Source organism: Aquarana catesbeiana, linkage group LG07 (genome assembly GCF_042186555.1).
Source record: "Aquarana catesbeiana isolate 2022-GZ linkage group LG07, ASM4218655v1, whole genome shotgun sequence".
In the NCBI taxonomy this organism is placed as follows: Eukaryota; Metazoa; Chordata; class Amphibia; order Anura; family Ranidae; genus Aquarana; species Aquarana catesbeiana.
Window position 1 is genome coordinate 11,409,843 of NC_133330.1, and position 27,422 is coordinate 11,437,264.

Consider the following 27,422-nt stretch of genomic DNA (forward strand, 5'->3'; position numbering starts at 1 on the left):
TGCCGCAGTATAACTGTGGCGGCTGGTCGGCAAGTGGTTAATAATAGACCTTGCTTTGTGCACTAGTCCAAATCACTTGGCGGAGGGGGGGATTATGGTGTGGGGGGTTGTTTTTCAGGGGTTGGGCTTGGCCCCTTAGTTCCAGTGAAGGGAACTCTTAAGGCGTCAGCATACCAAGACATTTTGGACAATTTCATGCTCCCAACTTTGTGGGAACAGTTTGAGGATGTCCCCTTCCTGTTCCAACGTGACTGCCCACCAGTGCACAAAGCAAGGTCCATAAAGACATGGAGGAGCGAGTTCGGGGTGCAGGAAGACTTAGAGCCAGGCCTTCTCGTCCAACATCTGTGCCTGACCTCACAAATGCTCTTCTGGAAGAATGGTCAAACATTCCCATAGACACACTCCTAAACCTTGTGGACGGCCTTCCCAGAAGAGTTGAAGCTGTTATAGCTGCAAAGGGTGGAGCCAACTCAATTTTGAACCCTACGGACTAAGACTGGGATGCCACTAAACTTCATGTGCGTGTAAAGGCAGGCGTCACAATACTTTTGGTAATATAGTGTGTGTGCATATATACAGTGGGGCAAAAAAGTATTTAGTCAGCCACCAATTGTGCAAGTTCTCCCACTTAAAAAGATGAGAGAGGCCTGTAATTGTCATCATAGGTATACCTCAACTATGAGAGACAAAATGTGGAAACAAATCCAGACAATCACATTGTCTGATTTTTGAAAGAATGTATTTGCAAATTATGGTGGAAAATAAGTATTTGGTCTCCTACAAACAAGCAAGATTTCCGTCTCTCACAGACCTGTATCTTCTTCTTTAAGAGGCTCCTCTGTCCTCCACTCATTACCTGTATTAATGGCACCTGTTTGAACTTGTTATCAGTATAAAAGACACCTGTCCACAACCTCAAACAGTCACACTCCAAACTCCACTATGGTGAAGACCAAAGAGCTGTCGAAGGACACCGGAAACAAAATTGTAGACCTGCACCAGGCTTGGAAGACTGAATCTGCAATAGGCAAGCAGCTTGGTGTGAAGAAATCAACTGTGGGAGCAATAATTAGAAAATGGAAGACATACAAGACCACTGATAATCTCCCTCGATCTGGGGCTCCACCCAAGATCTCACCCCATGGGGTCAAAATGATCACAAGAATGGTGAGCAAAAATCCCAGAACCACATGGGGGGACCTAGTGAATGACCTGCAGAGAGCTGGGACCAACGTAACAAAGGCTTCCATCAGTAACACACTACGCTGCCAGGGACTCAGATCCTGCAGTGTCAGACGTGTCCCCCTGCTTTAGCCAGTACATGTCCGGTCCCGTCTGAGGTTTGCTAGAGAGCATTTGGATGATCCAGAAGAGGATTGGAGAATGTCATATGGTCAGATGAAACCAAAGTAGACCTGTTTGGTAGAAACACAACTTGTTGTGTTTGGAAGAGAGAGAGAGAGAGAGAGAATGCTGAGTTGCAACTAAAAAGAACACCATACCTACTGTGAAGCATGGGGGTGGCAACATCATGCTTTGGGGCTGTTTCTCTGCAAAGGGAACAGGACGACTGATCTGTGTACATGAAAGAATGAATGGGGACATGTATCGTGAAATTTTGAGTGCAAACCTCCTCCCATCAGCAAGGGCATTGAAGATGAAACGTGGCTGAGTGTTATAGCATGACAATGATCCCAAACACACCGCCTGGGCAACGAAGGAGTGGCTTCGTAAGAAGCATTTCAAGGTCCTGGAGAGGCCTAGCCAGTCTCCAGATCTCAACCCCATAGAAAATCTTTGGAGGGAGTTGAAAGTCCGTGTTGCCCAGCGACAGCCCTAAAACATCACTGCTCTAGAGGAGATCTGCATGGAGAAATGGGCCAACATACCAGCAACAGTGTGTGACAACCTTGTGAAGACTTACAGAAAACGTTTGACCTCTGTCACTGCCAACAAAGGATATATAAAACAAAGTACTGAGATGAACTTTTGATATTGACCAAATACTTATTTTCCACCATAATTTGCAAATAAATTATTTCAAAAATAAGACAATGTGATTGTCTGGATTTGTTTCCACATTTTGTCTCTCATAGTTGAGGTATACCTATGATGACAATTACAGGCCTCTCTCATCTTTTGTAGTGGGAGAACTTGTACAATTGGTGGCTGACTAAATACTTTTTTGCCCCACTGTATATATATATATATATATATATATATATATATATATATATATATATATATATATATATATAAAAATAGATAGATAGATAGATAGATAGATAGATAGATACACACACATATATATATATATGCATATATCTATGCATAAATTGTTTGTAGGAATGTGATGAGTATCCGCGCTGTCAGAATGAAAAATCCCTGTATTTTCTGTAACACATGTAATTCCTATATTGTTAGCACCATCTAATGGCCACTGTGTGTGTTTTTTTTCCCTGATTGAGGTATTCCTAGGGAAAAAACACATTGTGACCACTAGATGGTGTTGATGATTTAGGAACCACATGTATTACTGAAAAAAATGTCTGTGAGTTGTGTTGGCACAGACATATTTGAGTCTATCTAACATGATGGGCATACAGAAGAGTTCAGTTTTAGGGGCAGGGGATGAAGCAACTGGATTGGAAGTCTGGGTGAAGCTCTTGGGCTGCAGGTTGCCAAGGGGGTGGAACAGACAGTTTGCCATGGTCAAGCTTTGCCAGCTGTTTGTTAGGATCTGGATTTGAACCCATGACCTTGACTGTCTCCAGCAATGGCTCTTTTGGCTGAGCCACACAAGGTGCTAGATGGTGCACTCTCTGATCCTTTTCTTGCCTCGTCTCTTGTTTCTGGTGGACCTCGAACTCTTTGCTTCTCCCATGATTTAAGTCATGTCCTTGCACTCCATCTTTGCCGAATCATTCTGTTACGGTCAGGGGTCAGGCTCACTAACCAGCAGCTATTGCAACAGCTCTCAGGCTTGGTTCACACTGGAACCGGCTGCGGATCGCACAGGAACGCTGTGCGCCCCCATTCTCCGGTTCAGGGACGAATCTGTGCCTGAAATCGGCCCTGAAACGGAGCCAAAGATGCACAGTGCAGTGCGCTCCGCAGCCACCCCGAGATATGTGAACCGGCACCATAGAGAGCTGGACACATTCTCCTGCTATGTGAATTGGATGCGGGGAAATCTGCATCCAATTCGCATTGGTGTGAACCCAGCCTCAAAGGCCAAGAAGAAAAAAAGGAAAGAGATTTATTGCAACCAAATCTGGAGATCAGGGATGGGTCGAACACCCCCCCCCCCCCCCAGAACATGCAAACAGGCAAAAAGTTCTAGCGAACATGCGAACCCTATTAAAGTCTATGGGACACGAACATAAAAAAAAACAAAAGTGCTCATTTTAATGGCTTATATGCAAGTTATTGTCATAAAAAGTGTTTGAGGACCTGCGTCCTGCCCCAGGGGACATGTATCAATGCAAAAAAAAAGTTTTTAAAACTACCATTTTTTCGGGAGCAGTGATTTTAATAATGCTTATAGTGAAACAATAAAAATGAAATATTCCTTTAAATATGGGGGGGGGGGGGGGGTCCCCTCATTCTGCCTGTAAAGTGGCGCATCTGTGCAATGTGTTTTACAGTGCCGCAGCAAAATGAAATTTCTAAAGGAAAAAATGTCATTTAAACTTGCTGATAGCTGTAATGTATTGCCGACTCCCAGCAATATACATGAAAAATGAAGGAAAAAAATCGGTGTGGGTTAAGTTCCCCCCCCCCCCCAAGTCTATACCAGGCCCTTCGGGTCTGGTATGAATTTTAAGGGGAACTCCACGCCAAAATTAAAAAAAAATTGGCAAGGTCACCCCCCAAATCCATTCCAGACCCTTATCCGAGCATGCAGCCTGGAGGACAGGATAGGGGGAGCACAAGCGAGCCCCCCGCCCCGAAATATACAAGGCCACATGCCCTCAACATGTTGATGGGGACAAGAGCCTCTTCCCAACAACCCTGGCCATTGGTTGTCGGGGTCTGCGGATGGGGGGCTTATCGGATTCTGGAAGCCCCCTTCAACAAGGCCCCCAGATCCCGCCCCCCCCCATGTGAATGGGTATCGGATACATTGTACCCCTATCCATTCACCAAAAAGAGTGTCAAAAAGTAAAAACCACAACAGATAGTTTTTGACAATTCCTTTATTAAAAACAAGAAAGTGTCCTGCGATGTCCATCCATCTTCAATCATGCCGCCCAACGGACCCGAAGGCTGCATATGGTCCCGATCTTTTTTTTACCAGTTTCAGGACTGGGATCTGAACTCATAACCTCTGCTGAATGTGGCAGTGGATTTTCTTGCTCCCTGTCGGATCCTTTGGACTTTCTTGCCTCGTCTCTTCTTTCTGGTGAACCTTGAACTCTTTGCTTCTCCCATGAACATCCTGATTTAAGCCGCCATGTCTCTGCACTTCCTGTTTGCCAGATTATTCTGTCACGGCCAGGGGTTAGGATTGGTGACCAGTAGCTATAGCAGTAGAGAGGCTCACCAGCTAGCAGGATAAGTAAACAAGCAAATCACCCTGACGGATGAGGTGGGCTCACCTGAGGTGCGGGGGTTTAAGTACTAACCGGTGTTCACCAGAGCTCCTGATGGTGGGGGTGAGTTTTGCTGTGTGTTAGTACCAGATTGCCAGATCGCCCCACCAGGAGGTGAGCAACCCAGGGTCCAGTAGCAGATATAGCAAGTTGGGAAAAAGCAGAAGAGTAGTGGAGTAACAAGCCAAAGGTCAGTAAAAAGTGGTAGTGGAGATAACGCAGCTGCGGGTACACACAGGAGCAAGATATCGGCTGGAGAGAGCACAATAATCTGTCAAACAGGAAGTGCAAAGGTATGGTCTAGATCAGGAAGTTGATGGGAGGAGCAAAGAGTTCAAGGTGCACCAGAAACAGAGACAAGGCAAGAAAGTCCAAAGGATCGGACAAAGAGCCATCCAGCATCTCAGGTAGCTCAGCAAGGGGAGCCACTGCCGGATGCAGCAGTGGTTATGGGTTCAGATCTCAGTCCTGACATAAGAACTGAGTCTCTGCTTGCACTGTATATATAGTCTACACTACACTGTGTATATATATATATATATATATATATATACTAAACTGCCTGCACGCCACTAACTAACCTTCCTCTAGCTAATGTTCTCTCAATCATAACACTATATACGACCGCCGTGTGTAAGCAGCCTATTATAGTGTGGGGAGTGGACTTAGCCCCCCTGAGCCATGATTGGCTAAAAGCACCCTGCCTTTGGTCAATCATAGGTCTCACAGCAGAGCACGCTGTGATTGGCCAAAGCTTCCAGGTCAGGTGCATGCTTTGGCCAATCATCAGATGTCAATACACCGCGATCTCGCAGTGCAGTATGGGGCATTCCGTGGCGCTCGAATTTGCTGCGAATGCCCCAAAATGTTCACTATTCAGCGAACATTGGGCCCATCCCTAGTGCCTTGACTGAAAAAGAGGTTGAGAAACAATGTGGTTGATTTACTAAAGGCCAATAGATTGTGCACCTTGGAAAGTGCACTTGCACTCTGCAGGTGCAATTGCTCCAGAGCTTAGTAAATGAGGTAAAGCTTCACTTTGCAAAGAATACCCAATCACATGCAAGGAAAATTTAAAAAAAACAGCATTTTTGCTTGCACATGATTGGTTGATGAAAGTCAGCAGAACTTCTGCTCATTTACTAAACTCTGGAGCAACTGCTCTTGCCGTGTGCAACTGCACTTTCCAAAGTGCACAGTCTTTTTGCCTTTAGTAAATTAACCCCAATGAGTTATTGGGAACCTTACTCTTTACATTGGTGCTTCCCAGCTACATGAGAGAATGGCAGCGCACCTCCCAGAACTTCATCATATTATATACAAAAATGGAATGTGATTCCAATTTCCAAGTCCTGTGTCAGCCCTGCCCGTGTGTCATGTCACTCCACCCCTCACATAAATAAATCTATATATATAAGTCCTGTAATTGAACTCATTACCAGAAAGAAAGCATTGCAGGTCTGAGAGCGACACGATGAACTGATAAGAGATCATTACCCGGAGTCATCAAATCAGCACATTACAGGTGAGATCTGTCTTGTCTTTGACTTGTAGACCATTTGTGTAGTTTATTGTATACTATTAGTACTTATAACCCAGGGGGTGAAGCTGGTTATCCAGAATTATATGTGATCTGTGCTCTGCATGTTATTAAAGTTGGAGATATCCAAGAATATAAATACCAAATGAAAACATTTTTTAAAAATTGTACATTTGAGGTTGGCATTACCATTGGACGATGAAACTGAAATCTTATATACTGAGGAAATCAGGGGGTTCCTTCCTATTGCAGACTGAAGTAGACCCACAAATGTCCTAATTACACATTATTATTGTAGCGCTCCTTCTCTCTGGGTGGTGGGGGACGACCCCCCCGGGATAGTGTGCAAGCTGGCAATGAATTTCTCAGGTTGGGATCCTTGGCTTATTGAGGGGTAGAAAGAAAGTTGGGCACCGACTGAATGCATTTGCTTATCTTCTTCTAGAAGTTATTGGTATCATTGAGGGCCCTTTAAGAGCAGCCAAGCGGATTTCAGTAAATCTTTGAGAGCAATCGCCGTCTTCTTTTATAAAATTTCAATATTGATAATAAGTTCTGCCCATCTTCAGGGCTAATAGATAAGGTATTGCCAAAAAGGGCACGGAGAGCTCATAGTGTTATAGGGGATATATAACAAAGGAAATATATATATATATCATAGAGAGGGGATAAGTAATTCTATGTGCTGTTTGCACACAGCAGAAGTCAGGCATGTCTGCAATTCCACTTTGCCAGCATAATCTTTCTCCTCTCCAAGGCACTTATCTGCCAGTTGGAATTTATTTTAAATGCATGATAATATTATAGGCAAGGCATGCAACTCATTTTTTAAAAAGAAATCTTGATTCTGATATCCATCAATCCATCTTTAAGATATACCAGACACTTCCAGCCTCAGATCCACAATACCCATTAATAAAGAATACAGAGAAAGTGTAACAATCCAAACATGATGTATATCACAAATGTAGTGGGGTTGAAAGGCTGTAAGCAGTGGGCTCCCCAAAAAAAAAACAGGTCTCGTATTGCTAATTGAGAATTATTAGCCCTGAGTCCCAAGACCTGGGGTTGGCCAGGGTGGCTAGACTGGCCTAATGGGATATCAGGAGATTTCCCGGTAGGCTGCCTGCCCTGGGGCCGCTTTGCAGGGCCAATCCTGGGTGGGTGCACAGGCTGCCTCTGAGGGGAAGGGGCGCCACCGGACTACAGAGAGCGGGGGTTTCCTGCTTACCCGGCGAGGCCGCTATCACACTAAGTCCCACCTCCTGGACTGGCTCCTATGATAGACAGCACACTGGTCCAAAGCCGGGACGTGTGAAGTCCATCATAGGAGCTGGTCCAGGAGGCAGGACTTAGTGTGACAGCAGCTGTGCTGGGTAAGTGGGAGATACCCGCTTTCTGTAATCCGGCGGCTTTCCTCTCCCTATGCCCTGTCAAGGCTGCGCTGATGGGCACTGGCAAGGCTGAGATAATGAGCACTGATCAGGCTGCATTGATGGACACGGGTCAGGCTGCATCAATGGGCACTGGTGAGGTTGCATTGATGGGCACTTATTGGCTGCATTGATGGGCACTGATCAGGCTGATTTAATGGACACTGGTGAGGCTGGATTGATGAGCACTGGTGAGGCTGCATTGATGGGCACTGATTGACACTGATGAGGCTGCATTAATAAGTACTGGTGAGGCTGCATTGATGGGCACTAATAGGCTGCATTGATGGGCACTGATTGACACTGATGAGGCTGCATTGATGGGCACTGGTGAGGCTGCATTGATGGGCACTGATAGGCTGCATTAATGGGCACTGATTGACACTGATGAGGCTGCATTGATGGACACTGGTGAGGCTGCATTGATGGGCACTGGTGAGGGAGGCTGCATTGATGGGCACTGATCAGGCTGCATTGATGGACACTGGTGAGGCTGCATTGATGGGCACTGGTGAGGGAGGCTAAATTGATGGACACTGGTGAGGCTGCATTGATGGGCACTGGTGAGGCTGCATTGATGGGCACTGATAGGCTGCATTGATGGACACTGGTGAGGCTGCATTGATGGACACTGGTGAGGGAGGCTGCATTGATGGACACTGGTGAGGGAGGCTGCATTGATGGGCACTGGTGAGGGAGGTTGCATTGATGGACACTGGTGAGGCTGCACTGATGGGCACTGGTGAGGCTGCATTGATGGGCACTGCTGAGGCTGCATTGATAGGCACTGATCAGGCTACATTGATGGACACTGGTGAGGCTGCATTGATGGACACTGGTGAGGGAGGCTACATTGATGGGCAATGGTGAGGCTGCATTGATGGGCAGTGATAGGCTGCATTGTTGGACACTGGTGAGGGCGGCTGAATTGATGGACACTGGTGAGGGGAGCTGCATTGATGGGCACTGGTGAGGGAGGCTGCATTGATGGGCACTGGTGAGGCTGCATTGATGGGCATTGATAGGCTGCATTGATAGACACTGGTGAGGCTGCATTGATGGGCACTGGTGAGGGAGGCTGCATTGATAGGCACTGGTGAGGCTGCATTGACGGGCACTGGTGAGGCTGCATTGATGGGCACTGATAAGGCTACATTGATGGACACTGGTGAGGCTGCATTGGTGGGCACTGGTGAGGGAGGCTGCATTGATGGACACTGGTGAGGCTGCGTTGATGGGCACTGGTGAGGCTGCATTGATGGGCACTGATAGGCTGTATTGATGGGCACTGGTGAGGGAGGCTGCATTGATGGGCACTGGTGAGGGAGGCTGCATTGATGGACACTGGTGAGGCTGCATTGATGGGCACTGATCAGACCGAATTAATGGACACTGGTGAGGCTGGATTGATGGGCACTGATCAGGCCGAATTAATGGACACTGGTAAGGCTGGATTGATGGGCACTGGTGAGGCTGCATTGATGGGCACTGATTGACACTGATGAGGCTGCATTGATGGGTACTGGTGAGGCTGCACAGAAAGTGTAACAATCCAAACATGATGTATATCACAAATGTAGTGGGGTTGAAAGGCTGTAAGCAGTGGGCTCCCCAAAAAAAAAACAGGTCTCGTATTGCTAATTGAGAATTATTAGCCCTGAGTCCCAAGACCTGGGGTTGGCCAGGGTGGCTAGACTGGCCTAATGGGATATCAGGAGATTTCCCGGTAGGCTGCCTGCCCTGGGGCCGCTTTGCAGGGCCAATCCTGGGTGGGTGCACAGGCTGCCTCTGAGGGGAAGGGGCGCCACCGGACTACAGAGAGCGGGGGTTTCCTGCTTACCCGGCGAGGCCGCTATCACACTAAGTCCCACCTCCTGGACTGGCTCCTATGATAGACAGCACACTGGTCCAAAGCCGGGACGTGTGAAGTCCATCATAGGAGCTGGTCCAGGAGGCAGGACTTAGTGTGACAGCAGCTGTGCTGGGTAAGTGGGAGATACCCGCTTTCTGTAATCCGGCGGCTTTCCTCTCCCTATGCCCTGTCAAGGCTGCGCTGATGGGCACTGGCAAGGCTGAGATAATGAGCACTGATCAGGCTGCATTGATGGACACGGGTCAGGCTGCATCAATGGGCACTGGTGAGGTTGCATTGATGGGCACTTATTGGCTGCATTGATGGGCACTGATCAGGCTGATTTAATGGACACTGGTGAGGCTGGATTGATGAGCACTGGTGAGGCTGCATTGATGGGCACTGATTGACACTGATGAGGCTGCATTAATAAGTACTGGTGAGGCTGCATTGATGGGCACTAATAGGCTGCATTGATGGGCACTGATTGACACTGATGAGGCTGCATTGATGGGCACTGGTGAGGCTGCATTGATGGGCACTGATAGGCTGCATTAATGGGCACTGATTGACACTGATGAGGCTGCATTGATGGACACTGGTGAGGCTGCATTGATGGGCACTGGTGAGGGAGGCTGCATTGATGGGCACTGATCAGGCTGCATTGATGGACACTGGTGAGGCTGCATTGATGGGCACTGGTGAGGGAGGCTAAATTGATGGGCACTGATCAGGCTGCATTGATGGACACTGGTGAGGCTGCATTGATGGGCACTGGTGAGGGAGGCTAAATTGATGGACACTGGTGAGGCTGCATTGATGGGCACTGGTGAGGCTGCATTGATGGGCACTGATAGGCTGCATTGATGGACACTGGTGAGGCTGCATTGATGGACACTGGTGAGGGAGGCTGCATTGATGGACACTGGTGAGGGAGGCTGCATTGATGGGCACTGGTGAGGGAGGTTGCATTGATGGACACTGGTGAGGCTGCACTGATGGGCACTGGTGAGGCTGCATTGATGGGCACTGCTGAGGCTGCATTGATAGGCACTGATCAGGCTACATTGATGGACACTGGTGAGGCTGCATTGATGGACACTGGTGAGGGAGGCTACATTGATGGGCAATGGTGAGGCTGCATTGATGGGCAGTGATAGGCTGCATTGTTGGACACTGGTGAGGGCGGCTGAATTGATGGACACTGGTGAGGGGAGCTGCATTGATGGGCACTGGTGAGGGAGGCTGCATTGATGGGCACTGGTGAGGCTGCATTGATGGGCATTGATAGGCTGCATTGATAGACACTGGTGAGGCTGCATTGATGGGCACTGGTGAGGGAGGCTGCATTGATAGGCACTGGTGAGGCTGCATTGACGGGCACTGGTGAGGCTGCATTGATGGGCACTGATAAGGCTACATTGATGGACACTGGTGAGGCTGCATTGGTGGGCACTGGTGAGGGAGGCTGCATTGATGGACACTGGTGAGGCTGCGTTGATGGGCACTGGTGAGGCTGCATTGATGGGCACTGATAGGCTGTATTGATGGGCACTGGTGAGGGAGGCTGCATTGATGGGCACTGGTGAGGGAGGCTGCATTGATGGACACTGGTGAGGCTGCATTGATGGGCACTGATCAGACCGAATTAATGGACACTGGTGAGGCTGGATTGATGGGCACTGATCAGGCCGAATTAATGGACACTGGTAAGGCTGGATTGATGGGCACTGGTGAGGCTGCATTGATGGGCACTGATTGACACTGATGAGGCTGCATTGATGGGTACTGGTGAGGCTGCACAGAAAGTGTAACAATCCAAACATGATGTATATCACAAATGTAGTGGGGTTGAAAGGCTGTAAGCAGTGGGCTCCCCAAAAAAAAAACAGGTCTCGTATTGCTAATTGAGAATTATTAGCCCTGAGTCCCAAGACCTGGGGTTGGCCAGGGTGGCTAGACTGGCCTAATGGAATATCAGGAGATTTCCCGGTAGGCTGCCTGCCCTGGGGCCGCTTTGCAGGGCCAATCCTGGGTGGGTGCACAGGCTGCCTCTGAGGGGAAGGGGCGCCACCGGACTACAGAGAGCGGGGGTTTCCTGCTTACCCGGCGAGGCCGCTATCACACTAAGTCCCACCTCCTGGACTGGCTCCTATGATAGACAGCACACTGGTCCAAAGCCGGGACGTGTGAAGTCCATCATAGGAGCTGGTCCAGGAGGCAGGACTTAGTGTGACAGCAGCTGTGCTGGGTAAGTGGGAGATACCCGCTTTCTGTAATCCGGCGGCTTTCCTCTCCCTATGCCCTGTCAAGGCTGCGCTGATGGGCACTGGCAAGGCTGAGATAATGAGCACTGATCAGGCTGCATTGATGGACACGGGTCAGGCTGCATCAATGGGCACTGGTGAGGTTGCATTGATGGGCACTTATTGGCTGCATTGATGGGCACTGATCAGGCTGATTTAATGGACACTGGTGAGGCTGGATTGATGAGCACTGGTGAGGCTGCATTGATGGGCACTGATTGACACTGATGAGGCTGCATTAATAAGTACTGGTGAGGCTGCATTGATGGGCACTAATAGGCTGCATTGATGGGCACTGATTGACACTGATGAGGCTGCATTGATGGGCACTGGTGAGGCTGCATTGATGGGCACTGATAGGCTGCATTAATGGGCACTGATTGACACTGATGAGGCTGCATTGATGGACACTGGTGAGGCTGCATTGATGGGCACTGGTGAGGGAGGCTGCATTGATGGGCACTGATCAGGCTGCATTGATGGACACTGGTGAGGCTGCATTGATGGGCACTGGTGAGGGAGGCTAAATTGATGGACACTGGTGAGGCTGCATTGATGGGCACTGGTGAGGCTGCATTGATGGGCACTGATAGGCTGCATTGATGGACACTGATTGACACTGATGAGGCTGCATTGATGGACACTGGTGAGGCTGCATTGATGGGCACTGGTGAGGGAGGCTGCATTGATGGGCACTGATCAGGCTGCATTGATGGACACTGGTGAGGCTGCATTGATGGGCACTGGTGAGGGAGGCTAAATTGATGGACACTGGTGAGGCTGCATTGATGGGCACTGATTGACACTGATGAGGCTGCATTGATGGGTACTGGTGAGGCTGCATTGATGGGCACTAATAGGCTGCATTGATGGGCACTGATGGACACTGATGAGGCTGCATTAATGGGCACTGGTGAGGCTGCATTGATGGGCACTGATAGGCTGCATTCATGGGCACTGATTGACACTGATGAGGCTGCATTGATGGACACTGGTGAGGCTGCCTTGATGGGCACTGGTGAAGGAGGCTGCATTTATGGGCACTGATCAGGCTGCATTGATGGACATTGGTGAGGCTGCATTGATGGGCACTGGTGAGGGAGGCTGCATTGATGCACACTGGTGAGGCTGCATTGATGGGCACTGGTGAGGCTGCATTGATGGGCACTGATAGGCTGCATTGATGTACACTGGTGAGGCTGCACTGATGGACACTGGCGAGGGAGGCTACATTGATGGACACTGGTGAGGGAAGCTGCATTGATGGACACTGGTGAGGGAGGTTGCATTGATGGACACTGGTGAGGCTGCACTGATGGGCACTGGTGAGGCTGCATTGATGGGCACTGGTGAGGCTGCATTGATGGGCACTGATCAGGCTACATTGATGGACACTGGTGAGGCTGCACTGATGGACACTGGTGAGGGAGGCTACATTGATGGACACTGGTGAGGGAAGCTGCATTGATGGACACTGGTGAGGGAGGTTGCATTGATGGACACTGGTGAGGCTGCACTGATGGGCACTGGTGAGGCTGCATTGATGGGCACTGGTGAGGCTGCATTGATGGACACTGGTGAGGCTGCATTGATGGACACTGGTGAGGGAGGCTACATTGATGAGCACTGGTAAGGCTGCATTGATGGGCACTGATAGGCTGCATTTATAGGCACTGATAAGGCTACATTGATGGACACTGGTGAGGCTGCATTGGTGGGCACTGGGGAGGGAGGCTGAATTGATGGACACTGGTGAGGGAAACTGCATTGAAGGGCACTGGTGAGGGAGGCTGCATTGATGGGCACTGGTGAGGCTGCATTGATGGGCACTGATAGGCTGCATTGATGGACTCTGGTGAGGCTGCATTGATGAGCACTGGTGAGGGAGGCTGCATTGATGGACACTGGTGAGGCTGCATTGATGGGCACTGGTGAGGCTGCATTGATGGGCACTGGTGAGGCTGCATTGATGGGCACTGATCAGGCTGCATTGATGGACATTGGTGAGGCTGCATTGATGGGCACTGGTGAGGGAGGCTGCATTGATGGACACTGGTGAGGCTGCATTGATGGGCACTGGTGAGGCTGCATTGATGGGCACTGATAGGCTGCATTCATGGACACTGATAGGCTGCATTGATGGACACTGGTGAGGCTGAATTGATGGACACTGGTGAGGGAGGCTGCATTGATGGACACTGGTGAGGGAGGCTGCATTTATGGGCACTGGTGAGGGAGGTTGCATTGATGGACACTTGTGAGGCTGCACTGATGGGCACTGGTGAGGCTGCATTGATGGGCACTGGTGAGGCTGCATTGATGGGCACTGATCAGGCTACATTGATGAACACTGGTGAGGCTGCATTGATGGACACTGGTGAGGGAGGCTACATTGATGGACACTGGTGAGGGAAGCTGCATTGATGGACACTGGTGAGGGAGGCTGCATTGATGGACACTGGTGAGGGAGGTTGCATTGATGGACACTGGTAAGGCTGCACTGATGGGCACTGGAGAGGCTGCATTGATGGACACTGGTGAGGCTGCATTGATGGACACTGGTGAGGCTGCATTGATGGACACTGGTGAGGGAGGCTACATTGATGGGCACTGGTAAGGCTGCATTGATGGGCACTGATAGGCTGCATTTATGGGCACTGATAAGGCTACATTGATGGACACTGGTGAGGCTGCATTGGTGGGCACTGGTGAGGGAGGCTGAATTGATGGACACTGGTGAGGGAAGCTGCATTGAAGGGCACTGGTGAGGGAGGCTGCATTGATGGGCACTGGTGAGGCTGCATTGATGGGCATTGATAGGCTGCATTGATGGACACTGGTGAGGCTGCATTGGTGGGCACTGGTGAGGGAGGCTGCATTGATGGACACTGGTGAGGCTGCATTGATGGGCACTGGTGAGGCTGCATTGATGGGCACTGATAGGCTGCATTGATGGGCACTGGTGAGGGAGGCTGCATTGATGGGCACTGGTGAGGGAGGCTGCATTGATGGGCACTGGTGAGGGAGGATGCATTGATGGACACTGGTGACGCTGCATTGATGGGCACTGATAGGCTGCATTGATGGGCACTGATCAGACTGCATCGATGGGCACTGGTGAGGCTGCGCAGTGATGGGCATTGATAGGTTGCATTGATGGACATTGGTGAGGGGGATGGGGGCAAAGATTTGTGCTGGGAGGGGGGATTTCAGCAAGGGGGTGGATTTGTACCGGGAGGAGGGGGGATTTATGCTTACGGGTAAGCATGCAGATTAGTGCTCAATTTTGTTTTTTGTTTTTTTTTGGGGGGGGGGGGGGGATTTTGCTGACACATAATCCTCATACATCCGCAGTTTACAATCACTTTACCACAGCAATGATGGGGCACTATTCCTCCCACTGACACTAGGGATGGGCTGAACACCCCCGGTTCGGTTCGCATCCAGAACACGTGAACGGACCGAAAGTTCGCGCAAACATTTCGAACACCGTTAAAGTCTATGGGACTCGAACGTGAGAAATCAAAAGTGCGAATTTTAAAGGCTAATATGTAAGTTATTGTCCTAAAAAGGGTTTGAGGACCCGAGTCCTGCCCCAGGGGACATGTATCAATGGAAAAGAAAGTTTTCAAAACTGACGTTTTTTCAGGAGCGGTGATTTTAACCACTTCGCGCCCGCGCTATAGCCGAAAGACGGCTGCAGCGCGGACGCTATCTGCCGGGCGGCCGTCCCTGGACGTCCTGGTGTTTACTTCCGCGTTGCGCGCTCCCGCTGGCGCGCATCGGGGAAGTTCTGTGCTGGCCGTGTCCCTCGGACACAGCCAGTCACAGATCGCTAAAAACGGCCAATCATAGCGGCCGTTTTCAGCACGATCGGCTGTGCCAATGGGCGACAATCTCATATGTTTACATATGAGATCATCTCTCATTGCCGGTGTTCTGCGGCTCTCCCTCCTCACACAGACAGCATGTGAGGAGGGAGAACGAACCGCTGTGGCGGCAAGTAAAAAAAAAAAAAAAAAAAACGAAAATAAAGTGTCAAACTGCCATCTGTCCCAACTATCATGTCCATTCCATCTATCCCCAGTGCCATCTGTCCCTGTCACTGTCATCTGTCATCAGTGCCACATAGTGCCATCTGTCATCAGTGCCACATAGTGCCATCTGTCATCAGTGCCACATAGTGCCATCTGTCATCAGTGCCACCTGTCATCAGTGCCACCTGTCAGTGTCACGTGCCATCTGTCATCAGTGCCACGTATCAGTGCCATCTGTCATCAGTGCCATCTGTGCCACGTATTAGTGCCATCTATCAGTGCCACGTATTAGTGCCATCTGTCATCAGTGCCACGTATTAGTGCCATCTGTCATCAGTGCCACATATTAGTGCCACCGGTCATCAGTGCCACCTGTCATCAGTGCCACCTGTCAGTGCCACATATTAGTGCCATCTGTCATCAGTGTCACGTGTCATCAGTGCCACGTATTAGTGCCATCTGTCAGTGCCACGTATTAGTGCCATCTGTCATCAGTGCCACGTATTAGTGCCATCTGTCATCAGTGCCACGTATTAGTGCCATCTGTCATCAGTGCCACATCAGTGTCAGTGCCACATCAGTGCCATCTGTCATCAGTCCCACGTATCAGTGCCATCTGTCATCAGTGCCACGTCAGTGTCACGTGTCATTGTCCTGGTGCTCCAGGGCCTTCAAAAGTGTAATAGGTAGTTAGATGTGTAATTTATGCTCCTAGAACCCCTGATGGTGCTCCCTGCATGTTGGGCCTCTCTATGTGGCCAGGCTGTGAAAAAGTCCCACACATGTGGTATCGTAATACTCAGGAGGAGTAGCAGAATGTATTTTGGGGTGTTATTTGTGGTATACACATGCTATGTGAGAGAACTAACCTATTACAATGACAATTTTGTGTGTGGGGGGGGGGGGGGATCTTCATTTTGCAAAGAATTGTGGGAAAAAATGACAACATCAAAAAGCTCACCATGCATCTTACTAAATACCTTGGAATGTCTACTTTCAAAAAAGGGGTCATTTGGGGGGTATTTGTGCTTTTCTGACTTGTTCGGGTCGCAAGAAATGAGATAGGCCGTCAGTACATCAGGTGTGATCAATTTTTTATGATTTGCACCATAACTTGTAAACTCTCTAACTTTCACAGAGACCAAATAATATCCACTAATTTGGGTTATTTTTACTAAAGATATGTAGCAGTATAAATTGTGGCCAAAATTTATGAAGAAAAATTACTAATTTGCAAAATGTTATCACAGAAACTAAGAAAAATGCGGGTTTTTTTTCAAAATTTTAGGTCTTTTTTCATTTATAGCGCAAAAAATAAAAAACCCAGAGGTGATCAAATACCACCAAAAGAAAGCTCTATTTGTATGAAAAAAAGGACAAAAAATTCATTTGGGTACAGTGTTGCATGACTGAGTAATTGTCATTCAAAGTGTGACAGCGCTGAAAGCTGAAAATTGGTCTGGGCAGGAGGGGGGTTTAAGTGCCCAGTAGGCAAGTGGTTAATGATGCTTAAAGTGAAAAAATAAAAGTGAAATATTCCTTTAAATATCGTACCTGGGGGGTGTCTATAGTATACCTGTAAAGTGGCGCGTGTTTCCCGTGTTTAGAACAGTCCCTGCACAAAATGACATTTCTAAAGGAATAAAAGTCATTTAAAACTGCTTGCGGGTTTAATGTAATGTCGGGTCCTGGCAATATGGATGAAAATCAGTGAGACAAACGGCATGGGTACCCCCCAGTCCATTACCAGGCCCTTTGGGTCTTGTATGGATATTAAGGGGAATCCCGCACCCAAATTAAAAAAAGAAAAGGCATGGGGCCCCCAGGCCCTAAATACCCTGAACAGCAGTATACAGGCGGTCAAAACAAGATAGGGACTGTAGGTTTGTTCTTATGTAGAATCTGTTTGTAATTTGGAACAGGTACATTTTGTAAGTGTAGCTCCAGCCAAAAAATCTATGTGAAAGCTTTTTGGAATACATAGGGAAGGGTTATCACCCCTGTAACATTTGTTTTGCTGTCTGTGCTCCTCTTCAGAAGATTTCACCTCACTTTCTGTCCCAATGACAATTGGATTTTGAAAATTTGGGGTTTTTAAGGGTAACAAGTATTGGTGATAAATCAGTGGAGGAGACACCTTTTTCCATATTAACTCTTACGGGAGAGAATTTCCCTTCCTAGGGGTAGATTTCCTCACACTTCCTGTTGTCTCCATTTGTAAGTAGGAGTCGTTTGTAAGTCCTATTTTTGAAAATAGGGGACTGCCTGTATATACTATACGGCCTGCCCTATACACTCTACGGAAAATTGGGCCTTAGGTGTTGGTGGTACCAGAACACTGTAAGCCCTCACAGTTATGCCCCGTACACACGGTCGGATTTTCCGATGGAAAATGTCCGATCGGAGCGTGTTGTCGGAAATTCCGACCGTGTGTAGGCTCCATCGGACATTTTCCATCGGATTTTCCGACACACAAAGTTGGAGAGCAGGAGATAAAATTTTCCGACAACAAAATCCGTTGTCGGAAATTCCGATCGTGTGTACACAAATCCGACGGACAAAGTGCCACGCATGCTCAGAATAAATAAAGAGATGAAAGCTATTGGCCACTGCCCCGTTTATAGTCCCGACGTACGTGTTTTACGTCACCGCGTATAGAACGATCGGATTTTCCGACAACTTGGTGTGACCGTGTGTATGCAAGACAAGTTTGAGCCAACATCCGTCGGAAAAAATCCTAGGATTTTGTTGTCGGAATGTCCGAACAAAGTCCGACCGTGTGTACGGGGCATAACTCTTGGTGCGCGCAGGAACAAGGCCCTGCTGTGAAATATTATATCAAAAATTGTAATTACACGCCCCTGTTGAACAGGGACAGAAAAATTGGGCCTTATGCCCTGTACACACGACCGGACTAGGTCTGATGAGCTTCCCGACGGACTGCCGGCGGACTTCCGACAGACTTTCCAAACGAACGGACTTGCCTACACACGACTGGACTTTCCGGCAGACTAGGTCCGCCGGTCTTACCAACGGACTTTCGACGGAGTTACGGCGGACTCCTGAATAAACAGACTTGCCCACACACGGACTAAAGTCCGTTCATTTTGAACGTGATGAGGTACGACGGGACTAGAAAAGGAAGTCAATCTCGCCGCTTTTATTGGTGAAATTGACAACTTGCGAGCCCCGTCGCAGAGCATACCGGGCCCTTAGGTCTGGTATGGATTTTAAGGGGAACCCCCTACGCTGAAAAAATGGTGTGGGGGTCCCCCCAAAATCCATATCAGACCCTTATATGAGCACGCAGCCCAACCAGTCAGGAAAGGGGGTGGGGACGAGTGAGCGCCCCCCCTCCTGAACTGTACCAGGCCGCATGCCCTCAACATGGGGGGGTGGGTGCTTTGGGGGAGGGGGGCACCCTGCGGCCCCCCCACCCCAAAGCACCTTGTCCCCATGTTGTTGAAGACAAGGGCCTCTTCCCGACAACCCTGGCCGTTGGTTGTCGGGGTCTGCGGACGGGGGGCTTATCAGAATCCTCATCGTACCCCTACCCATTCACCTGGGGGAAAAGGTGTCAATATAAAAACACGCTACACAGGTTTTTAAAGTAATTTATTAGACAGCTCCGGGGGTCTTATTCCGACTTCGCCGCTCTCTCCAGCCTCTTCTCCTGGTGTCCGATTCTTCTCCCGCTCTTTGGCCTCTTCTCCCGGTGTTCGACCTCTTTTCCCGGTGTGCGGTTCTTCTGCCGGCTCCTCCGCTATCTTCTGCCGCTCTTTTGCTAGCGGTGGCCCGGACTTCTGCGTCGTCTTCTTCCCTCTTTTCTTCTTCCAATGTTGACACGACGCTCTCTCTCGCTGTAATGCTGTGTGAGCGCTCCGCATTGACTTTTATAGGCGGTGACCCCGCCCCCTTATGACGTCACAGGGGGCATGGTCAAAATCACCCAATCCCAAATCACCTTGTCCCCATGTTGCTGAGGACAAGGGCCTCTTCCCGACAACCCTGGCCATTGGTTGTCGGGGTCTGCGGGCGGGGGGCTTATCGGAATCCAGGAGCCCCCTTTAATAAGGGGGCCCCAAGATCCCGACCCCCCGCATCGTACCCCTACCCATTCACCTGGGGGTAAAAAATGTCCACAAAAAAACTCACTGAACAGGTTTTTAAAGTAATTTATTAGGCAGCTCTGGGGACCTTCTGATTTCGGGGGTCTCTTCCGACTTCTCCACTCTCTCCGGCCTCTTCTCCTGGTGTCCGGTTCTTCTGCCGGGCTCCTCCACTATCTTCTGCTCTTTTTGCCGCTCTTTTGCTAGTGGTGGCCCGGTCTTCTCCATCATCTTGTTCCCTCTTCTCTTCTTCCGATGTTGATACAATGCTCTCTCCCGCTGAAGATAGAAGAAAGAAGAAAGAAGATGGAAAAAAGAAGACTTTAAATAAAGGAATTGTCAAAAACTGTCTCTTGTCATTTTTAACATTTTTGACAGTTTTTTTGTGAAATGGTAGGGGTATTTTTGTACCCCCTTACCATTTCACACAGGGGGGGGCCGGGATCTGGGGGTCCCCTTGTTAAAGTAGACCCCCGTAGACCCCCACACCTACCGGACAAGTGTTGTGGGGATGAGGCCCTTGTCCCCATCAACATGGGGACAAGGTGCTTTGGGGGGCTAGCCCGAAGCACCCTCCCAATGTTGAGGGCATGTGGCTTGGTATAGTTCAGGAGGGGGGGCGCTCTCTCACCCCCGCTCTTTCCTGCGGCCTGCCAGGTTGTGTGCTCGGATAAGGGTCTGGTATGGATTTTTGGGGGGACCCCACGAAATTTTAAGAAAAAAATGTTGGCGGGGTTCCCCTTAAAATCCATACCAGACCTGAAGGGTCTGGTATAGATTTTGAGGGGGACCCCCACGCCATTTTTTTTTTTTTGGCCAGGGTTCCCCTTAATATCCATACCAGACCTAAAGGGCCTGGTATGGAATTTAGGGGGACCCCCACGCCATTTTAAAAAAAATTTTGGTTCGGGGTTCCCCTGTGGGGAAATCCCATGCCGTTTTTATCAATGAACTTTTATGTGTATTGTCGGACCGACAATTTATTAACCACTTGCCGACCGCCGCACGACTATATACGTCGACAGAGCGGCACGGGCAGGCAAAAGGACGTATATGTACGTCCTTGCCTGCCCGCGGGTGGGGGGTCCGATCGGACCCCCCCCCGGTGCCTGCGGCGGTCGGCAAATCTCCCCCGGCGATCGGAGGTGAGGGGGAGGCCATCCATTCGTGGCCCCCCCTCGCGATCGCTCTCAGCCAATGGGATCATTTCCCTGCCTCTGTATTGTACACAGAGGCAGAGGAAATGATGTCATCTCTCCTCGGCTCGGTATTTTCCGTTCCGGGCCGAGGAGAGAAGACTGTAATGTGAGTGCACAACACTACACACACACAGTAGAACATGCCAGGCACACAAAACACCCCGCTCCCCCCCCCGATCGCCCCCCGATCCCCCCCCAATCACCCCCCCCTCCTGTCACAAACTGACACCAAGCAGGTTTTTTTTTTTGTTTTTTTTTTTTGTCTGATTACTGTATTGGTGTCAGTTTGTGACAGTTACAGTGTCAGGGCAGTGAGTGTTAGGCCCCCTGTAGGTCTAGGGTACCCCCCTAACCCCCCCTAATAAAGTTTTAACCCCTTGATCACCCCCTGTCACCAGTGTCGCTAAGCGATCATTTTTCTGATCGCTGTATTAGTGTCGCTGGTGATGCTAGTTAGGGACGTAAATATTTAGGTTCGCCGTCAGAGTTTTATAGCGACAGGGACCCCCATATACTATCTAATAAATGTTTTAACCCCTTGATTGCCCCCTAGTTAACCCTTTCACCACTGATCACCGTATAACTGTTACGGGTGACGCTGGTTAGTTTGTTTATTTTTTATAGTGTCAGGGAACCCGCCGTTTATTACCGAATAAAGATTTAGCCCCCTGATCGCCCGGCGGTGATATGCGTCGCCCCAGGCAGCGTCAGATTAGCGCCAGTACCGCTAACACCCACGCACGCAGCATACGCCTCCCTTAGTGGTATAGTATCTGATCGCATCAATATCTGATCCGATCAGATCTATACTAGCGTCCCCAGCAGTTTAGGGTTCCCAAAAACACAGTGTTAGCGGGATCAGCCCAGATACCTGCTAGCACCTGCGTTTTGCCCCTCCGCCCAGCTCGGCCCAGCCCACCCAAGTGCAGTATCGATCGATCACTGTCACTTACAAAACACTAAACGCATAACTGCAGCGTTCGCAGAGTCAGGCCTGATCCCTGCGATCGCTAACAGTTTTTTTGGTAGCATTTTGGTGAAATGGCAAGCACCAGCCCCAGGCAGCGTCAGGTTAGTGCCAGTACCGCTAACACCCACGCACGCACCGTACACCTCCCTTAGTGGTATAGTATCTGAACGCATCAATATCTGATCCGATCAGATCTATACTAGCGTCCCCAGCAGTTTAGGGTTCCCAAAAACGCAGTGTTAGCGGGATCAACCCAGATACCTGCTAGCAACTGCGTTTTACCCCTCCGCCCGGCCCAACCCAGCCCACCCAAGTGCAGTATCGATCGATCACTGTCACTTACAAAACACTAAACGCATAACTGCAGCGTTCGCAGAGTCAGGCCTGATCCCTGCGATCGCTAACAGTTTTTTTTGTAGCGTTTTGGTGAACTGGCAAGCACCAGCCCCAGGCAGCGTCAGGTTAGTGCCAGTAGCGCTAACACCCACGCACGCACTGTACACCTCCCTTAGTGGTATAGTATCTGAACTGATCAATATCTGATCCGATCAGATCTATACTGGCGTCCCCAGCAGTTTAGGGTTCCCAAAAACGCAGTGTTAGCGGGATCAGCCCAGATACCTGCTAGCACCTGTGTTTTGCCCCTCCGCCCGGCCCAGCCCAGCCCACCCAAGTGCAGTATCGATCGATCACTGTCACTTACAAAACACTAAATGCATAACTGCAGCGTTCGCAGAGTCAGGCCTGATCCCTGCGATCGTTAACAGTTTTTTTTGGTAGCGTTTTGGTGAACTGGCAAGCGCCAGCGGCCTAGTACACCCCGGTCGTAGTCAAACCAGCACTGCAGTAACACTTGGTGACGTGGCGAGTCCCATAAGTGCAGTTCAAGCTGGTGAGGTGGCAAGCACAAATAGTGTCCCGCTGCCACCAAGAAGACAAACACAGGCCCGTCGTGCCCATAGTGCCCTTCCTGCTGCATTCGCCAATCCTAATTGGGAACCCACCACTTCTGCAGCGCCCGTACTTCCCCCATTCACATCCCCAACCAAATGCAGTCGGCTGCATGAGAGGCATTTTTATGTCCTCCCGAGTACCCCTACCCAACGAACCCCCCCAAAAAGATGTTGTGTCTGCAGCAAGCGCGGATATAGGCGTGACACCCACTATTATTGTCCCTCCTGTCCTGACAATCCTGGTCTTTGCATTGGTGAATGTTTTGAACGCTACCATTCACTAGCTGAGTATTAGCGTAGGGTACAGCATTGCACAGACTAGGACACACTTTCACAGGGTCTCCCAAGATGCCATCGCATTTTGAGAGACCCGAACCTGGAACCGGTTACAGTTATAAAAGTTACAGTTACAAAAAAAGTGTAAAAAAAAAAAAAAAAAAAACACAAACAAAAATATAAAATAAAAAATAATAGTTGTCGTTTTATTGTTCTCTCTCTATTCTCTCTCTATTCTCTCTATTGTTCTGCTCTTTTTTACTGTATTCTATTCTGCAATGTTTTATTGTTATTATGTTTTATCATGTTTGCTTTTCAGGTCTGCAATTTTTTATACTTTACCGTTTACTGTGCTTTATTGTTAACCATATTTTTGTCTGAGTACAGCATTCACGACTTTGAGTGGTTATACCAGAATGATGCTTGCAGGTTTAGGTATCATCTTGGTATCATTCTTTTCAGCCAGCGGTCGGCTTTCATGTAGAAGCAATCCTAGCGGCTAATTAGCCTCTAGACTGCTTTTACAAGCAGTGGGAGAGAATGCCCCCCCCCCCACCGTCTTCCGTGTTTTTCTCTGGCTCTCCTGTCTCAACAGGGAACCTGAGAATGCAGCCGGTGATTCAGCCAGCTGACCATAGACCTGATCAGAGACCAGAGTGGCTCCAAACATCTCTATGGCCTAAGAAACCGGAAGCTACGAGCATTTTATAACTTAGATTTCGCCGGATGTAAATAGCGCCATTGGGAAATTGGGGAAGCATTTTATCACACCGATCTTGGTGTGGTCAGATGCTTTGAGGGCAGAGGAGAAATCTAGGGTCTAATAGACCCCAATTTTTTCAAAAAAGAGTACCTGTCACTACCTATTGCTATCATAGGGGATATTTACATTCCCTGAGATAACAATAAAAATGATTAAAAAAAAAAAAAATGAAAGGAACAGTTTTAAAATAAGATAAAAAAGCAAAAAAATAATAAAGAAAAAAAAAAAAAAAAAAAAAAGCACCCCTGTCCCCCCTGCTCTCGCGCTAAGGCGAACGCAAGCGTCGGTCTGGCGTCAAATGTAAACAGCAATTGCACCATGCATGTGAGGTATCACCGCGACGGTCAGATCAAGGGCAGTAATTTTAGCAGTAGACCTCCTCTGTAAATCTAAAGTGGTAACCTGTAAAGGCTTTTAAAGGCTTTTAAAAATGTATTTATTTTGTTGTCACTGCACGTTTGTGCGCAGTTGTAAAGCATGTCATGTTTGGTATCCATGTACTCGGCCTAAGATCATCTTTTTTATTTCATCAAACATTTGGGCAATATAGTGTGTTTTAGTGCATTAAAATGTAAAAAAGTGTGTTTTTTCCCCAAAAAATGCGTTTGAAAAATCGCTGCGCAAATACTGTGTGAAAAAAAAAAATTAAACACCCACCATTTTAATCTGTAGGGCATTTGCTTTAAAAATATATATAATGTGTGGGGGTTCAAAGTAATTTTCTTGCAAAAAAAAATAATTTTTTCATGTAATCAAAAAGTGTCAGAAAGGGCTTTGTCTTCAAGTGGTTAGAAGAGTGGGTGATGTGTGACATAAGCTTCTAAATGTTGTGCATAAAATGCCAGGACAGTTCAAACCCCCCCAAATGACCCCATTTTGGAAAGTAGACACCCCAAGCTATTTGCTGAGAGGCATGTCGAGTCCATGGAATATTTTATATTGTGACACAAGTTGCGGGAAAGAGACAAATTATTATTATTTTTTTTTTTTTTTGCACAAAGTTGTCACTAAATGATATATTGCTCAAACATGCCATGGGAATATGTGAAATTACACCCCAAAATACATTCTGTTGCTTCTCCTGAGTACGGGGATACCACATGTGTGAGACTTTTTGGGAGCCTAGCCACGTATGGGACCCCGAAAACCAAGCACCGCCTTCAGGCTTTCTAAGGGCGTAAATTTTTGATTTCACTCTTCACTGCCTATCACAGTCTCGGAGGCCATGGAATGCCCAGGTGGCACAACCCCCCCCCCAAATGACCCCATTTTGGAAAGTAGACACCCCAAGCTATTTGCTGAGAGGTATAGTGAGTATTTTGCAGACCTCACTTTTTGTCACAAAGTTTTGAAAATTAAAAAAAGAAAAAAAAAATTTTTTTTTTTGTCTTTCTTCATTTTCAAAAACAAATGAGAGCTGCAAAATACTCACCATGCCTCTCAGCAAATAGCTTGGGGTGTCTACTTTCCAAAATGGGGTCATTTGGGGGGGTTTTGTGCCACCTGGGCATTCCATGGCCTCCGAAACTGTGATAGGCAGTGAAGAGTGAAATCAAAAATGTACACCCTTAGAAATCCTGAAGGCGGTGATTGGTTTTCGGGGTCCCGTACGCGGCTAGGCTCCTAAAAAGTCCCACACATGTGGTATCCCCGTACTCAAGAGAAGCAGCAGAATGTATTTTGGGGTGCAATTCCACATATGCCCATGACCTGTGTGAGCAATATATCATTTAGTGACAACTTTGTGCAAAAAAAAAAAAAAAATAAAAAATAAATTGTCACTTTCCCGCAACTTGTGTCAAAATATAAAATATTCCATGGACTCAACATGCCTCTCAGCAAATAGCTTGGGGTGTCTACTTTCCAAAATGGGGTCATTTGGGGGGGGTTTGTGCCATCTGGGCATTTTATGGCCTTCAAAACTGTGATAGGTAGTGAGGAGTAAAATCAAAAATGTACGCCCTTAGAAATCCTGAAGGCAGTGATTGGTTTTCGGGGCCCCGTATGCGGCTAGGCTCCCAAAAAGTCCCACACATGTGGTATCCCCATACTCAGGAGAAGCAGCTAAATGTATTTTGGGGTGCAATTCCACATAGGCCCATGGCCTGTGTGAGCAATATATCATTTAGTGACAACTTTTTGTAATTTTTTTTTTTTTTTTTTTTTCATTATTCAATCACTTGGGACAAAAAAAATGAATATTCAATGGGCTCAACATGCCTCTCAGCAATTTCCTTGGGGTGTCTACTTTCCAAAATGGGGTCATTTGTGGGGGTTTTGTACTGCCCTGTCATTTTAGCACCTCAAGAAATGACATAGGCAGTCATAAATTAAAGACTGTGTAAATTCCAGAAAATGTACCCTAGTTTGTAGGCGCTATAACTTTTGCGCAAACCAATAAATATACACTTATTGACATTTTTTTTACCAAAGACATGTGGCCAAATACATTTTGGCCTAAATGTATGACTAAAATTGAGTTTATTGGATTTTTTTTTAGAACAAAAAGTAGAAAATATCATTTTTTTTCAAAATTTTCGGTCTTTTTCCGTGTATAGCGCAAAAAATAAAAACGGCAGAGGTGATCAAATACCATCAAAAGAAAGCTCTATTTGTGGGAAGAAAAGGACGCAAATTTCGTTTGGTTACAGCATTGCATGACCGTGCAATTAGCAGTTAAAGCGACGCAGTGCCAAATTGTAAAAAGTGCTCTGGTCAGGAAGGGGGTAAATCCTTCCGGGGCTGAAGTGGTTAATAGCCGCGAGTAGTTTTAAATGACTTTTTTCCTTTGAAATGTCATTTTGCTGTCAGACTGTTCTAAACACGGGAAACATGCGCCCCTTTACAGGCATACTATAGACACCCCCCAGGTATGAAATTTAAAGGAATATTACACTTTTATTGTTTCACTTTAAGCATTATTAAAATCACTGCTCCCGAAAAAAACGTCCTTTTTTAAAACTTTTTTTTTGCATTGATCCATGTCCCCTGGGGCAGGACCCAGGTCACCAAACACTTTTTATGACATTAACTTGCATATAAGCCTTTAAAACGAGCACTTTTGATTTCTCCCATAGACTTTTAAAGGGTGTTCCGCGGCTTTCGAATTTGCCGCAAACACCCCAAATTGTTCGCTGTTTGGCGAACAGCCGATGTTCGAGTCAAACATGAGTTCGACTCGAACTCGAAGCTCATCCCTACTGGCCAGTGATCCATCCTCAAGACCCAGTAACCCAGTGGATTTTCGGTTGGAAAGGTCTCCAAGTCTGATCTTGCCCCTAGGTATTCCTGCACCATGTACAACAGATGCTGGCGATGGTTGCTGGAACCGATCATGCCTTGGGGCTGCGGACTAAAAAATTGTCTGAACGCATCGGTCAGACGAC

General features: G+C 48.1%; 1 protein-coding gene across 1 annotated transcript in view; it reads left to right on the forward strand.

Moving 5' to 3' along the window:
* The first annotated feature begins 6,035 nt into the window (after nt 1–6,035).
* Nucleotides 6,036–27,422, forward strand: part of LOC141102673 (proto-oncogene Mas-like) — a 52,166-nt gene continuing 30,779 nt past the window's right edge. The window contains exon 1 of the mRNA XM_073591588.1: nt 6,036–6,123. The gene's annotated coding sequence lies outside the window, so the exon portion shown is untranslated. The remainder of the gene's footprint in view (nt 6,124–27,422) is intronic.